Source organism: Chrysochloris asiatica, unplaced genomic scaffold (genome assembly GCF_000296735.1).
Source record: "Chrysochloris asiatica unplaced genomic scaffold, ChrAsi1.0 scaffold00155, whole genome shotgun sequence".
Classification (NCBI taxonomy): Eukaryota; Metazoa; Chordata; class Mammalia; order Afrosoricida; family Chrysochloridae; genus Chrysochloris; species Chrysochloris asiatica.
The window spans coordinates 5,221,077-5,233,996 of NW_006408673.1; the positions used below are offsets into that span (position 1 = coordinate 5,221,077).

Here is a 12,920-nt window from a genome sequence, read left to right on the forward strand (position 1 = left end):
CAGAAAATTTCAAAAGTCAGCTTTAGAATACAAAGTCAAATATTACAACAGAATGTGCAAAGATCTGGAGTCAGAAAACCAAAAGGGAAGAACATGCTCAGCATTTTTCAAGCTGGGGGAACTGAAGAAAAATTTAATCCTCAACTTTCAAGTTGGCAGCATCAATGGGCTCAAGTGTGGCAACAATTGTGAGGTTGGCTCAGGATCGGGCTGTGTTTCATTCTGTTGTGTATAGGGTCGCTATGAGTCAGTACTGACTCGATGGCACGTAACAGCAACAACACGGTGATGTTGGTTAATGCACTGGACTGCAAAGTTGGTTTGAACCTCAAGGTTGGCAGTTCAAGTTCAGCAGCCATTCCTGAGTAACTCTATACAGGGTCGCTGTGGGTTAGAACCAACTGGTTGGCACTTAACAACAACAACAACAAAAAAAAAAACAGCATGGATGGCAGTGTAGTATTAGCTTCCTCCGGTGTCCCATAGGTACTATAGCTCAGGACCAGGGCAATTTCTAGATTTCAGATACATTGAAATTATATACCAATAAAAGCAACAGATCTGGGATTTTTATTGCTTGTAGAATCTTCTCTTTTTTTTCTCAAGCAGAGCTAATTGTCAATTTATTAATATTTCTAGCTGAACTTTTTAGTTTGTGTTAGCCAGGATTGAAACTGTCATGGATTGAATTGTGTTCCCCTAAAATATGTGTCTATTTGGTTGGGCCACGACTCTTATCTGACGATGTAACATGTGGCAGTTACGTGATGATCCCCTAAAATGTGATCTGATGTGACAAACCAGTAAGAGGATTAAGGGTGGGATGCACCACCCTTCACTCTTATCATACCCTTGATCCAATGTAAGGAGATTTTCCCTGGGATGTGGCCTGCAACTTCTTTTATTTTACAAGAGATAGTGGAAACAGAGGTGAACAAAGGGAGAGGGATTTACTACCATCAACAAAGAAGGCCAGGAGTGGAGTGCATCCTTTTCACAAGAGGTCCCTGCACTGTGAAGCTCCTAGATCCAGGGGAGATTTAAACCAAGACACATGGAGGTTGCCAAGGCATTCTGGGCCTACAGACAGCAAAAGGATATAAACTCCTTTCTCCAGAGCCCACACACAGAGAAAGACTTCTCCTAGAGCTGGTACTCTGAATTTGGACTTCTAATCTTCACAGTTGTTGTTCAAACATCCATTTATGGTATTTCTGTCATAGATAACAAAGACAGCAGCTTTATAGGATCCGGGCTTAATTTAAGCATCTCAGTTCCTGCTCTCCCCCTCAGGTGGACCTAAGGAGACTTCTGTTCTTGATGAGCATTAAAACTCTTGTTGTTATTGTTAATGCCATCAAATTGGTTCTAACTCATAGACAGCTTGTATAGATTTCCAAGGCTGTAAATCTTTTTGGAAGCAGAAGGTCTTATTTTACTCCCAAGGAGCCACTGGTAGGTTTGAACTGCTGACTTTTGATTAGCAGTCCAGTGCTTATTCTACAATGGGTCTATGTTCCATTAAAATTCTAGTCATTACTAAATCAACAGTGCTGCTTCTACCTACACACCCACCTCCTCTTTATTTGGCATTTAAAGATTACTGTTCTTTCTGGAAAGTCCATTACATTTTTTTTTTAATCCAGTTTTCTTTAGGACTTATAATTGATGGTGGTAGTGTGGTGTGGAGTCTGTTCCCACTCATAGCCACCCTGTATAGGGTTTTCGAGGCTGTAAATCTTTATGGGAGCAGAAAGCCTCATCTTTCTCCTGTGGAACCGCTGGTGCTTTTGAACTGCAGCCCTTTAAGGTTAGCAGCCTGACACATAACCACTACTGTACCAGAGGGATAGAGAGCTTCTATGTTAGCATGGGGACTGATCATGAGGTGCTGTAGAATCAGCACTGGACTTTGAACCACAAAGTTATCAGTTCAAACCAACCAGCTGCTCCTTGGAAACCCTGTACAGAACAGCTATGAATTGCAATTGAACAACAACAATGTTAGCATGGAATTCTGGTGTGGTGCTATGGGTTAATGCATTAGACTGCAGGGTTGGTTTGGAACACAAAGTCAGCGGTTCAAGCTCACCAGCTGCTCCTCAGAAACCTTATACAGGGTCGCTATGAGTTGGAACTGACTCGATGGCACTTAACAACATGTTAGCATAGTTCATAACATAAACAACTACATAATATTGACCTCACCAAAAGACAATCTGATACAAGCCATAATACAGAAGTGAAGGAAATCCTATGAAACTCAAAAAAGGTAGTCGTTAATTGTGATTGCAGGACGTTAGAAAGTCTTAACTGCATAATTAATGATTGAACAGGACTTTGAAGAATAGATAGAAGTTTTCCATGCAGAAGGGAGATGTTGCATCTGGTGGTAGAAATCCCAAGCTTCAAATGAACAAGCATGATAGTACATGCCATTTCTGGAAGTGGATGCTAGTCTCATGCAGCTGGACTTGGGTCAGGACCTAGTGGATGTAGTCTTGGGATATGTGGCTGAAAACACTTGCATTTCCAGACAGTACCTCTCAGAGTGCTTTGTGTATCATAAGTGCTTGATATTTACTGGATAAGTGAATAAATATGATTGTTACCAAAGTAAGGCATACACGCAGAAGATACAGACTAACACTTCACCTGTAAAACAAGAGGATAAACTCAATGACTTCTAAGAGTCCTTTTGATTCTAACATTGTAAAATACCAGTTTAATTAATTTAACATAATCCTTATTAAGTTCTCATTTAAATAAGAAAAGCATATGGGTAGTTTTTATCAGGGATTAATAAATGTGCTTGTCTATCTGCCATTGGTGTTGGAGGAGAATATTAAAAGCATGGGCTGCCAAAAGAACAAACAGATCTGTGTTGGAAGAAGTGCAACCAGAGTGCTTCTTGGAGGCCAGGATGGGCAAACTTCGTCTCTTGTAATTCGGACATATTGTCAGGAGGGACCAGTTGCTAGAGAAGGCTATTATGTTTGTTAAGGTGGAGAGTCAGAGAAAAAGAGGAGCCCCCCACCCCCACCCCAGCGAGATGGATTGGCAAAGTAGCAGCATCAAATGGCTCAAATGTGGCAACAATTGTGATGTTGGCCCAGGTCCAGGCAGTGTTTCATTTGGTTGTGCATAGGGTCGCTATGAGTTGACAACAACAACAATAACAATTTCTGCCATAGGGAAAGAGAGTGAAACGTTGTCATAAAAAATGTTTTAATGTTATTGATAAACAAAAATCAAAGTCTTTTGATTTCTTAATATTGAGATATATTTTAATGACCTACTTAAAGATGCTACTATCCTAGAAGTTCCCTTTTGGTATTCTAGTTTTTAAGGTCTACTCTGTATGCAATTTGGCACATAATGACAACAGTAATAAACAAAATGGAAAGACTTGTTGGAGGAATCATTTAGGAACAACAATCAGAAAAATGTAAAAGGGAAACTGTTCAATAAGAGGAAGAAGAAAAATCTGGTTTCCTTCTGTTTATTTATTTTTACTTGCTGAGTTTTCCAAAAGTTCTTAGAAACAACTAGGAAATAGGACTGCCAAAAATATTGTAGTTTGAACAGAAAAAAGGAGGTGAGGATGGTTACAAAACTCTAAGGATATAATCAATGTCACTGAGTTATAAATGTAGAAATTGTTGAATTGGTATATGATCTTAGCAACAAAAAATAAATTACAGTTAGAAAGAATATTTTCATTTGTATTTGAAGTAAGTGGACAACCAACCTTCCATGTATCATTTAAAAATAATTTGCAAAAAAGAGGCAAAGAAACATTATGTGTAATTTTTATGACATCAACAATACATTTATTCATTGATTCATTTTATCTATAAAATATTTGTTGAAATATAAATTATACTTATATATAAAATATAAAGCAGTAAAACAGTTCTTCTATGGTATTCCTTATTCACTGTCCAACTTTCACATGAATATGAGGTTATTGAAAATACCATGGCTTGGATCAGGAGTACCTTAGTCCTCAAACTGACATCTTTGCTCTTGAACACTTTAAAGAGGTCTTGTGCAGCAGATTTGCCCAATGCAATACGCAGTTTGACACCTTGACTACTGCTTCCCTGACTGTTGATGGTTGATTTAAGCCACAGCTCATCTGGTCTTCAGTTATTAGTGTTCAATGTGTCAAATCTCTTCTTGAGATGATCTCTAAATTCAGATGGAATATGTTCCTGATTGTACTTTGGCTTGCATGGACGTATTTTAATGTTCTTCGACTTTAACTTGAATTTGCATACAAACACTTAATTATCTGTTCCACGGTTGTACTTGGCCTTGTTCTGATTGATGATAAAAGCTTCTCCATTATATCTTTCCACAAAAGTAGTTGATTTGATTCCTGTGTATCCTACCTAGTGAGGTCCATGTATACAATCACCGTATATGTTGTTTTAAAAAAGGTATTTGCAATGAATAGGTTGTTGATCTTGCAAAATCCATTCATTTGATCTTCAGTGTCATTTCAACATGACCAAGGCCATATTTTCCAACTACTGATCCTTCTTTTCTCCAACTTTGCATGTCAATCACCAGTAATTATCAATGTATCTTAATTGCATGTATTATCTATTTCAGACTGAAGAAGATTATAAAAATCTTAAAATTCTTCATCCTTGGCATTAGTGGTTGGTTTATAAATTTGAATAATAGTTGTATTAACTGGTTTGCTTGTAGGCATGTGAATATTTTCTTATCACTAACCTCACTGTGTTTCAGGATAAATCTTGAAATATTTTAGGTCATAATTACATCCTAATCATCATAGCAGTTTTCTTCTCCTTTAAGTACTTATAAACCTCAGTATTTTAATGTCATGTAGAATGACATGAACATAGTTTGTCACTTTCAGTACTTGTTCCTGAGAGGAGGAAACCAATATTATGATCACTTTTAGGATTGATCAATATCATGATCATGATCAATGATCAATATCAATATCATGATCATTGATATTGACGGAAGAATTCTAAGGGGTACTGAAGGCATTGGCAAAGAACAAGTCTCTGGGAATTGATGGAATACAAATTGAAATCTTTCAATAAACTGATGCAGCACTGGAAGCACTCACTCATCTCTGCCAAGAATTCTGGAAGACAGCTACTTAGCCAAACGATTGAAAAGATCCTTATTTTTTGTGTGTGCCCATTCCAATGAGAAGGGACCCAACAGAATGCAGAAATGGCTGAACAACATCATTAATATCACATGCAAGTAAAATTTTGCTCAAGATAATTCAAAAACAGCTGCAGCAGTACATTGACAGGGAACAACCAGAAGTTCAAGCAAGATTCAGACTAGGACATGAAACAAGGGATAACATTGCTGACGTCAGATGGAACTTAGCTTAAAGCAGAGAATATCAGAAAGATGTTTACTTGTGTCTTATTGACTATGCAAAGTCTTTGATATTATCTAGGAAGTTTTTATCACTTTGCCCACTGTATGCTACACCACATTCATAATAGTGTTTTCAGGAAAGGTAAATACCCACGTGCAAATATCCTCTTTCAAACTCTTACATATTTGTGAGATATATATATATATATATATATATATATAATCATGGTGTATACATCACTATTTCCTTCTATCCCCTTTAGCCCATACATACCTCCCTATGTCTTCACCTGTCTTCATCTTCTTCTACTACCCTCCGTTTTCTTATACATTGCCCTCCCCTTCACTCAAGCTGACATGTGTCTGCCCTCTAGTCAGTGAATTACTCTGCTTTCCTCCCAACCCTGGTAATCATCAAAGAATGTTTCTTTTAGAAGGAAAATCTTTTTTTAAGTTTTTACAATAATGGTCTCATACACTATTTGTCCATTAGTGATTGACTAATTTCACTTAGCATAATATCCTCCAGATTCATCACTGTTACAAAGTATTTCAGAGATTCATCATTATTCTTCAGTGTAGCATGGTAGTCTGTTGTGTGCATTATGCGTGTATGTACCAATGTTTGCTTATCCATTCTTCCATTGATGGGCACTGCTGTCACCATCTTTTTGACATTATGAATAGTGCTGCAGGGAACATCAGTGTGCATATATCTACTTGTGAGAAATGACTCCTTTCTGCCTTTGATATGTAATACTTTAAAATCATGCGCTATCTAGTGGGTGTGAAATCTTTGTTGATGATAACCAACAAAATTTATTAATATGGGTCTTCTAAAAAGCACTTAGTTAAAAAATATCTACCAGGCATAAATGAAAAGTAGCTGAGTTTTCTCCCTATACATACTTCTCTCTCTCTCTCTCTCTTTTTTTTTTCTATACTTGCATTATTCACTGTATTTTATTTTTGTTGTTGTTGGTTTTTTAAACTTTCTATTGTGAATTGAGTGAAGGTTTACAGAGCAGGTCATCAATTTTACATTCAACAAATCATATACTTTGCTTTGTTACATGGTTGCAATCCCCTCCATGCACCAACGGTTAATAGCATTTACTGTGGCACAGTAGGCTAATGTGTCAGACTGCAAAGTCATTTGAACTGTAAGATTGGTGTTTCAAGTTCACCAGCTGCTCCTTGGAAACCCTATACAGGTCCGTTATGTGTCAGAATTGACTCAATGGCATTTAACAACTACAATTATTCACTTTAACCACTGCATTATTCCCTGTGTCTCCCACCACCCCCATCTTTCCTCTGCCAACCTCCCTCCAGTTCTATATTCCCTGCCCCCTCACCCATGTCAGTGCGTGTCTACCCTCTAGTGCATGTATCATTTCCTCCTCCCCACAAAACCATCACAGATCATTTCTTTTATCAAGAAATGTCCCTTCTTTTTTTTTATGTAGAAAAAAGAATACACACAGAGTGTATAATTGTTTAAACAACCAAAGGCACATTCTGGAAGCCAGTCTTCTGGCCACCAGCACACAGCCTTTCTCTTTCCATGGGTCTAGAGTCCTCAGCTGCTCTACCTCTCTATGCCATCACCTCTACCTCCATCTCTGGTGTCACTGCTTCCCAGGTTAGAGTCCCACGTTCCACTCATGCTCTTCTCTCTTGATGGTCCCAGGGTCCTCTGTTCCTGGAATGTAAGATAAACTATTCTCTCCTTTTTTTTTTTAATGTTTTATTGTGAATTATGTGATAGTTTACATGGGAGAGCATTAGCTTTACTTTCATCCTATTGTATATCATTTCATTGCCATGGTTACAATCCCCTCCATGCATCATCAACCAACCAAATGGTATACCCTGCAAGCTTGTCCTCTGGTCGTCAGCACACAGCCCTTCTCCCTCCCTGGGTCTAGAGTCCCCAGCCACTCCATCTCTCCACGTCATTGTCTCTACCTCCATCTCTGGCATCACTGCTTCTCTGGATAGGGTCCCACACTCTGCTCTTCTCCCTTGATGGTCCCAGGGACCTCCGCTCCCAGACTGCAAAGTCAACCACTCCCCTCATTTTGCTACAAAATGTCTACCTTTACATTTCCAACCCTCATAGTCAGTCCTGATAGCAAATTTTCACTATTGTACCACATGAGTACTATACCCATCTCCTTTCATCAGCCCTGCCCAGACAAATTGGATACTACTCAGTGGAGATTCTACCTTCCTCTGTACCCTCTGAATCTAGGCTCCCTCTTGAAAGTCACTTCTTGCCTTTGTAGCTGCCCTCTCTCCCCCATTTTGGGTAGCCAATGTCCAAGTTGCCCATCCCTATCTACCATGTGTATCAAGGGTATAGCAATGATCCTCGCTGTAAAGATGTGTTCCCTCTTTTGGGCTACTGCATCCATAAGTGTAGGTCAAGTTCATCAAATTGTATCAGATTAGCTCAACAAGGCAAGGTTCACCCTCCTGGGGACATGGGATGCAGAAAATCAAAACAAAAGCCACCCCCCAACAAGAAGATGACAGGCACTCTAGAGAAGCAGTTCACCTGCCCCTTCTACAACCACAAGAAGTCCTGTGACATGAAAATGGACCGTGCCCACAACACTGGAGTCATCTCTTGTACCATGTGCCTAGAGGAATTCCAGACACCCATCATATATCTCTCAGAACCTGTGGATGTGTACAGTGATTAGATAGATGCCTGCGAGGCAGCCAACCAATAGCAGCGCAGAGGACCCACCCCTCCCAACCCACCCACTGGTGGTACCAAACCAGAGAAATTCCAGGGGTCTAGGGTGTGGGTCCACAATCGTCCCAGCCCTCTGTGGAAGTGTGTGCATATGTACGTGTGCATGGCTGCAAGCATGTCTGGGGGTGACCAGGCATGTGTGTGTGTGTGTGGGGGGGGTAAACATGGGGTAGAGTGGTCGCTGGGGCTGAGGGGCCTGAACTGGCCTCGCTGGCCCTCCCTGGCCAGGGCCTTGGTGCCTCCTTGTTGACAGCCCTGGGTGCAGGCCAACACAGCAGAGACAGCGGCAGGACCCCTGCAGCCTCCTCACCCATTCACCAGCACCCTACCTCCTATTACCGCCCTCTTCCTTTGCCGTCTGAGGCTGAGACTTGAAGCTCCTGACCTCCAGACCCCTTTAGTGGGGGCCCAACTACTCACATTACCTGGGAGGCCATTTCATGTTGACTTGCTTTTGTAGAGGAGGAAGGGTTCACCCTCCTGGGGACATGGGGTGCAGAAAATCAAAACAAAAACCACCCCCCAAGAAGATGACAGGCACTCTAGAGACGCAGTTCACCCGCCCCTTCTGAAACCACAAGAAGTCCTGTGACATGAAAATGGACCGTGCCTGCAACACTGGAGTCATCTCTTGTACCATGTGCCTAGAGGAATTCCAGACACCTGTCACATATCTCTCAGAACCTGTGGACGTGTACAGTGATTGGATAGATGCCTGCGAGGCAGCCAATGCCAGAAAAAAAACAGCTATCATGAGCCCTTAAATAAAGCAGCCAATGCCAGAAAAGAAAAAAAAAAAAAAAAATTGTATCAGATTACTCTTTTTTCCTCTTCTTTCTTCTTCTTCTAGTTGAGTTCTGGTCATCCAGCCATTAAAGCCAGGTCAAGTGGGTATTATCTGCAAGTGTGGGTGTTCTTGTGCATATGGCCTCACATCTTATCAGCTGGACGCTTTATTCTCCACTCTAGTCCTCTCTGGCTATGTCACTGACTCTGGGCCCAGGAGTCCTCAAGTCTTGCCATACTGCTGGCCAACCAGGTTTCCACCTGTATTCCCTACTTTTTGTTACACAACTTCTACCTTTACAATTGTGACAATCACAATTAATTATACGAATTACTCACTATTGAATAAAAAGAATCCTATCCTCATCTCCTTTCACCAGCCCCATCTAGATAAGAGGAAAACTATTCAGTGGAAATTCTACCTTCCCCCACACACTCTGAAACCAAACTCCCTCTTGAAAACTTGTAAGCCAACCACTTTGTGCCTTTATAGGATAGCCCACCCCCATTTTTGGTAGCCAATGTCTAAGTTGCCCGTCCCTATCAACCCTGTGTACAGAGGGGACAGGATTGATCCTTGATGTGAAGATTGCTTCCCTCTCAGTTGGTATTTTGAGCTACTATATCCATAAGTATAGTATGTACTTCTCTTTGAGCACCTGGAATAGCAATGTAATTTTACATCTGCCTTTAGCCAAATGTAACTCCTTCTCCCTTTGCTCTCCTTTACATTGAAATCTTGACTAAAAAATACAATGCAAATTTTTATTTAGCACAATTTGTTTAAATGTATTTGTTGTTAGGTGCCTTGGAGTCAAGGCATCATCCACTCTGTTCCAACTCACAGTGACCTTATGTACAACAGAATGAAACTTCCTGGTCTTGCCCCATCCTCACAGTCCTGCTATGTTTGAATCCATTGCTGCAGCTATTGTATCAATCCATCTTGCTGAGGGTCTTCCTCTTTTTCCACTAACCCTTTACTTTACCAAGCATGATGTCTTTCTCTAGGCACTGGACTTCATCAAATACATTGTGGAGCTTCGCATAAGTAACCTGCCTTGAACGTCTCCCAGTCTGTCTCATGCTACTTCTTAAATGTCTTAGCTTGAATTCAATTTGGCCTGAAAATTCTGCTTCTAAAGGCAATTTTTCAATTATTCCATTACTTATTACATAAAGGATGGTTACAAACCTTTTAGAATTGCTTTGTGCAAAGATTTTCTGCTGCCTCATGCATACTATGTGCCAAACACTTCTTCCAGATGAAAAAGTGATGAAACAACTAAATTCAGGTTAAAATTAAAAGACCTGGTGACTAAGAACTTAGATTTTTTTAAATAAGCATTATTTCATAATGTTTCAAAATCCCACTGCCATTGCATTGATTCCAACTCATAGCAACCTTGTAACAGAGTAGGGTTTTCCAGTCTATAAATCTTGATGGAAACGGATTGTCTCATCTTTCTCCTGTGGAGTAGCTGAGGGTTCCAACTTAAGCAATGAGTTTCTAGGACTGGGGACTCAGGACCATAGTCTCAGGGGACACCATGGTCAATTGGCATAACATAGTCCACAAAAACAATGTTCTGTATTCTACTTTGTTGAGTAGCGGCTGGGACCTTGAAAATTCAGGAGCAACCGTCTAAGGTGCAACTACTGGTCTCTCCATGTGTGGAAGAAAGAAGAGGGCTAAGATTTGAAGAAGCTTACTGTAGGATAATGCACTGGACCACAGGTCAGTTTGAATCACAAGGTCAATGGTTCAAACTCATGAGCCATTCATCTGAAACCCTAAACAGAGTCGCTATGGGTCCAAACCAACTGTATGGCAACAACAACAGAATCTATTAGTCCAATGGACTAATGGAACATATGAACATCAATCTCCACCACTCTGAGACCAGAAGAATTAGATGGTGCCCAGTTACCACTACCAACTGCTCTGAAGGGAATTGCATTACAGGGTCCAGAAAGAATGGGAGAAAAATGTGGAACAAAATGTAAAATTATTTTGAAAAAAAAAAAAAAAGACCAGGTTTACTGGTCAGAAAGAGACTGGAGGAACCAGAGATTATGGTCCTTGACCATTCAAGTGGAGAAAATAACTTACCTTCATAGTCCCATTTTCAGCCAAGCATTAGTTAAGTATACTGGGGTGGAGGAAACACATGAAATGGTCAATCATTCAAAAATCAAAAGGGCAACATTTTGAGAAGGTGGGTACAATGCAAATAGAAACCACAGGCAAGGAAGCAGGATAACTGTGTTGTATCAAGTGAACTGCAATCACTGAGATGACACAAAGTACGTAATTTGTTGAATGTAAAACTATCTTCTCTGTAAACCTTCACTCAATTCACAATAAAAAAAAGTTGTTTGCTTTTTAAAAAAGAAAGGAGTCATTTCAAATGCAAAAATGGCAGAGTTGTTTTAACCAAAATTGTTTAATTGTTAGAGAAATAAAGTATTTTTCAAAGTACTCCGTACAAATTTTTTATACAGAAAAGTGTTAGAGTAAGAAAGAAGTCTTAGAGGTGGTGCAGAGCCATTTGATTACCAGCCTAACAAGGCTCCTTTAAACCAGGACATGGCAGACTCACTTGGTGGAACTCAAAGTTTCCAAATATTAGACCATGTCTGAGGACAAAAAAAAAAAAAGAAGATTTATAGCCTTGGAAACCCTATGGGGCAGTTTTACTCTGCCCTCTAGGGTAACTATGAAGGAGTGCTAGTAGCTTGGCGGTTATAAGTCAGAATAACTTCAATGTCAGCAGTTTGAAATTACCAGCTGTTTGGTAAAATAGATGAAGCTTTCTTTTTCCATAAAGATTTACAGTCTCAGAAACCCTATGCAGGGTCACTAAGAGTCAGAACCAACTCCACAACACACCACCACCATATGATAGCTGTAAGTTAGAATCAACTCTAAGGTAATGGGTTTGGTTTGGGTGTTTTTCATTTGTTTGCTTGCCTACTTGTTTGTTTTTGTGTGGAGGACAGATGAATAGCAAGGCAGATAGTGTTTCTCAGGAAAAAAAAAAGACCTTCTCAACAAAGGAAATGTTAGTTAAAATATCTCACTCCACAATTTCTGCAAAAGGTTGAAAAGAGGAAAATTTGCTTTAGTTCTATAAATTTTAAATCATGAAGTAGGCAAAATTAAAATACTTGCCTACATAGATCTCCATAATTTTGTTTACACTAGAATTAGAATATTAAAACAGATTTTTCCATCTCAGTAAATCTTAAGTTTTGGCCACTGGGCCTTGATTTATACCACATTCAGTAGACAACTATCTTAGAATACTGATTGAGCCTTAATTCTTATATAAGAATCAGTCACAAACAAACAAATGCAATGAACAGATGTAATTTTATTTCTTTAAAACTGAGTAACGGCAATCATGGCGTCAATGCAGCAATGACTACAGAAAAAACTGTTGGCTTTGCAAAATGAACCACCTCCTGGGATGACTTTAAATGGCAAGTGTGTTCATAATTCAATTACACAGTGGATTGTAGAAATGGAAGTTGCACCAGGTACCTTACGTTGTTGTTGTTGTTAGGTGCCATCAAGTCAGTACCAACTCATAGTGATGCTATGCCCAACAGAACAAAACACTGCCTGGTCCTAAGCCAACCTCACTACTGTTGCCACACTTGAGCCCATTACTGCTGCCACTTTGCCAGTCCATCTCGTTGGGGGTCTTCCTCTTTTTCTCTGACCCTCCACCTTACCAAAAATGATATCCTTCTCCAGTGACTGGTCCCTTCTGACAATATGTCCGAAGTATGTGAGATGAAGTTTGGCCATTTTGGCCTCCAAGGAGCACTCTGTCTGCACTTCTTCCAAAATGGATCTCTTGGTTCTTTTGGCAGCCCGTGGTACTTTCAATATTTTCCTCCAACACCATAACTCAAAAGCATCAATTCTTCTACGGTCTTCCTTATTCACTGTCCAGCTTTCACATCCATATGAGGT

General features: G+C 39.9%; 3 pseudogenes; all 3 read left to right on the top strand.

The window, feature by feature from the left end:
• The first annotated feature begins 7,871 nt into the window (after positions 1–7,871).
• LOC102833325 lies at positions 7,872–8,123 on the top strand (annotated as a pseudogene).
• Positions 8,124–8,637: 514 nt separating this feature from the next.
• LOC102841136 lies at positions 8,638–8,913 on the top strand (annotated as a pseudogene).
• A 3,429-nt stretch (positions 8,914–12,342) lies between these two features.
• LOC102832937 overlaps positions 12,343–12,920 on the top strand; it is a 3,422-nt pseudogene continuing 2,844 nt past the window's right edge.